We start from the raw sequence: 4,958 nt of genomic DNA, 5'->3' as shown, positions 1-4,958 counted from the left end.
TCTTTTCAAAAACATTCCAATTTACTTTGGAGTTTGGATCACACCTTTCATCACAATAAATAAAATGCAACAGCATGTATGCTCACACATGTTACTACCTTATGATGTATTTAATTTAATGAAAATTTTTATTTCCCTATATTTCATGTGCACAAAAATTCATAAATAAATCATTTGAACTCTATTTCAAAAGAGGCAATTTTTAGGGTGTTACAATTCTACCCCCCTTAAGATGAATCTCATCCTCGAGATTCGGAAGACGTCGACTAAGACATGGGAATACTCTGTCCTTGGATTCTTCTTTACTTCCTCATGTAGTTCCATCATCTTGATAAAGATCCACATTACTTTGCATACCTGTTGCTCTTACTCCAAGTAATTTGCCTAACTAATTCCAAAACTTTGACAGGTGCCTTGAACAACTCTCTGGTAACCCTAATCACTAGGCCATAATTCTATTTTCTCATATGTTCACCTTTCAACAAGGCTTCCTTATATCCTTGGTCCGAAAGATGATCTACCATCAATCTTCAAAACACTAATGATCCTGGTGAAGTTGCTTGAACTGGGAAAACAACTCTTAATCCTTAGTGTCATCCAAACCATCTTAGCATGATTCTCCATTGCTAAGGGTATCAACCATGACTTTGCTTCTTGAAGTGATAGCACTTTGCCAAGTCCTAATCAATCTCATTCCAATGAGGTTATCACAAGCTCAAAGACTAACTTGGTGAAGGTATCCTATATATTCTTGTGATCCTCCTAGATATTACTTTTACTTTCAAGAAGATGGCACTTCCATGCATCGTAATGGATAACTCCAGATAATAGGTTAGTTCAACTCATGCTTATAAGGACACATCCTACACCTTCACAAGATGCATTATTGTAGATACAAAGCTCTCGTCCTAATCTATCAAGCTAATACTCAGGTTTTACTTTGACCTCTTGGACTCCTTCAAACACTTGGCTGAAGTCTCTTGATCCAAACTAACTTAAAGGCTTCTTCGGTAGCTTTATCAACATCTTGCTAGTCTTGGATAAACCTTTCTTAGACTTCTAACCAAAACTCATTGAAACTCTGAGTTCTCTCTTACATCCTTGAGTACCACCACGCTTCCGCTGCACACTCTGATTTCCGCTGTGCAAACTCGAACGTATGATACTTCATCTCACCAATTCTTCAACTTGGCTACCCCCTTAAGATGAGACAACTAGGGGGACACCAAAGTATAGCTTGCATCCTCTTGTGATTGCAGTCTACTGTTGTTCAGAATTTTCCTCAGGATTTTTGATCGTCCAAAATTAGAGATATGAACCGATAAAGACAGGTAGCTCCAAAGACGGGATAGGAAAAATAGAAGAACAATAACCCAACTATTTATTTCATTAATCCTTATACCTTAAACCTATGAACTAAATGAAATTGCGGAAACACCCAACAAGATCATTGCAATCATTACAAAGATGCAAAACAAGCATAAACATAATGACAAATCAACAAAGCACTTAAAAATGCATAACTCATTCATCGACTCAACTTGCGATACTATCGTTTTTACTACATAAGGGGCACAAATTCCTAATTCTTAAAAATGGGATGATTATAGGGACATCTCTCGCATGGGAGTGACACATCATCCACTACATCAATTTCATCATATGCTTCTTTTGTATTGTGTGTCATCATCGCTTGCTGGTGGTAGTCCTATATTGACCTAACTCTGGCTACCTCCATGGCATAATTGTTGATCCTTCTATGGGCAAGATTTAACATAATGTCCTTCCTACTGGCAATGATAACACTTTCTCTTAGCTAGATCTTTAGTGATGTCATACTCCACAGAATTGTTGCTTAGAGTATTGTCAGCTTGCTGACTCTGTAAGTTCATCTTTATTTGATTGGACCGCTTTTTAGCTCGCTTGATCTTTCGGGATTGAAACTCCATGTAGGTGATTGTCCACCCATCTATGCATACCTCATGTGGAAAGACTGGAGTAATCTTAGCTTGAGAAACTTCTAATTCTTTAAAGTCTGAGTTTAACTGACTAGGGATTGGAGCTGGATGTGACAATGCAATAGAACTCGAATGTTGATTGCTTTCCAATTCTGACTCTGGTGAGATCTCCTTTCTCTTCTTATCCACATTGTCCTCAGGTACATGCTGAATACCTTCATACTTAATTCTTTCTCCTGACGGTGCGGTTAGAAGCACCGAACGCTGGGCATACTTGATCACTCCTTTACAAACAGATAGCCATCCTATTCCAAGAATGACATCAATGTCCACTAACTCTAATACAATAAGATTTGCTTCAAATTTTACTCCTTTGATGTTAAGACTAACTCTTGGGCATTTGTGGTTTACCTTCATTTCTCCTTCTGGGGTCTTAACTATCACTGGTCTCCTCATTGAAAGCATAGTTATCTTATGTTCCTTTATGTATGCACTAGAGATAAATGAATGTGAAGTTCTAGGGTCAAACAACACTGTGGTGGAAGCTGAGTTTACTAGAATGAAACCATACACAACCTCCTTAGCTCCATGAGTAGTCGTCATATCCACATTATTCAGTCTTCCTTGGATGTAGTTTCTCTTTGCTTTACTTCCTTGCTCCTATTTCTTCTAGACCTTCTGTTCTTGCTTCTGTTGTGGGTGATCTTGGCATTCATGTGCCATTCTTCCAACATCTTCATTGGACTTCATATTCCTCCAAGCCTCTACTACTTGTCTCTTCACTAGTACCTTTGGTATGTTGGTTTGACCTTGTGGCAAGCACTGTTGGAAACTCCTAGGTTGAGTCACTCCTTCTGGTGCTTGTTGTTGCATAGCTACAACTTCTCCTTATTGGATGCAGTCAAGGACAACGTAGCTTGGTCCTCCTGACCTTTGATACCGGTGGTCTCCTCATTACGATCCATCTATATAGACAAGGATAGAGGATTGAGAATAGAGACAAAGTTTTCATAACAGACAGAGGCTGAAGTGAGCATAACTTTTAGCAAATAACAAGGTTGGAGAGAAAACAAGAACTAAGCAAGATAAAAGCATGCTAAAACATCTAGTTCTATCTAGGCTTGCGTCCTACAGTCAGCATTGCTCTGATACCACTTTGTAGCACCCGATTTTAAAGACAAAACCAGATACACACTATATGTGAGCCTAGGAAGTCAAATCTCACATATAGCCACAAATCAGGGTAATATCAAGAGACAATACTTATTACATAACGTATTAGTAAAAGAAAAGTACCCTCAGAGTATAGACAGCAGAAAGTTGACTCCGATCTTCTGGCGAAGACTCCAAATCCACAGGGACGACTGACTGGTTGACCACAAACCTACTTCTCCAAACCAGCAATCTGGTACCCACCCAGGATTTTTATCCAATGTATAGAAAATAAAGCAAGTGTAAGTACATGTCGTACTTAACAATTATATCATGGGGTTCATGAGGCTCAAAAAGGGCTAACATTGGTTTAACTACGATTAGCTTTAATAGATCATCTTTTTAAGCAGTTGAGTAGCAAAGGATTTATCATTCCCTTAAACACATGATCAGGTAAACATGAATAATGTATAGCATAAACAATTAATCATTAGAACCATTATCCATTAGTGATCATCTCTATTCCATAAGGGTCCAAGGCCGCTCGTGTCCGTGAGCATGGCTGTTATAACAGTTTTATACTCTGTAGAGTTTGTACACGTTCACTGTGAGTTGTGATTTACCCTTTCGCCCAAGGTAGCTATTCTCTTGACCCACTTCCAAGGAAGGTCGACAGGGTTCACTATGAAGCCTTTCAAAGAATTCGTCTAACATGTTAGGGCCACCAGGCGTATGTGGCCCATCTCTAGGAGTGGCAAGCGTGGGCATCGCAGCACGGTACACACTTCCTAGAAGCAAAGGAAACATACCCCGTGCCTAAAAGGTAACCACTAACAAGCTAGAAAAGATCCTCATACTGAGCTAAAGCTAGAGCCATATGGCCCTCACAGCGGTACTGTAAGTCCTGGATTATCGCTTACAGATAAGTCCTTAGGGAGAGGAATCTGAAGCATATAAACACTCCAGCCCCCTGTGTCCATGTTACTAAAAAGTCCTGTTTTAATGTTTATTGCATATATCATTAGTCAAGTTACAAGATCATGGTTTTGATTAAGCACTAGCAAAAACTATCCAATGCAATTACCCAAAGGTTTCAAGGTGCAAGATATCAAATATCTAGGATATCCTATTTGGCAACAAGGGAGACACATGCAATATGAATTAAGTGTTTAAATGTGAATAGGTAACAAGGATAGTCCCATGCTATACTTGCCTTACACACCGATCCTTCGGTAAGCTTTATTCTTTGATGTCTTTCTTCTTCTTCTTCTTGGATCACCATGTATATCTCACCGACTGGACAATCGTAGAACACCACACAAACATCCATACACATACATGCATAGCATACAGTTATATCTATATCAAAACAGTACACCAATCATAGAAAAATAAGTAAAAGAGATTGATATACGATTCTACGCATCACTACGAACACACAGTCGCGAGAGGCACGCTAATCGAAGCTACGGTGAAAAAGATACATCTACCGAAAGATTTGCTTAATACGTGGAAAAATAAACTATAGGCTTCGTTTATGTTAACTATATGAATTCATATACAAAAGATATTTATAATAATATAGATTATATTAAGTCAACTTTAGATTTGAATTATAAAACAAAAGTAAAACAGATCATATTTTATGTATAAAACTCAGTTGTATAATCTTTAATCAAGATATGATTTAAACTATGATTTTTATAAAATAGTAATGTAGTAAACATCATTACTAATGCGTAGATCTCGTCGTTATGAAACGAACGCAACTTGAACGGACTATTTCGGAGTTAGAATGAATAAGTTACGATTTAAACTAGTTTTGCTTTAATTAAATAATAGATTAAA

The sequence above is a fragment of the Miscanthus floridulus genome, chromosome 10 (assembly GCF_019320115.1).
Source record: "Miscanthus floridulus cultivar M001 chromosome 10, ASM1932011v1, whole genome shotgun sequence".
NCBI lineage: Eukaryota > Viridiplantae > Streptophyta > Magnoliopsida > Poales > Poaceae > Miscanthus > Miscanthus floridulus.
Note: the sequence above shows the minus strand (reverse complement) of the source record.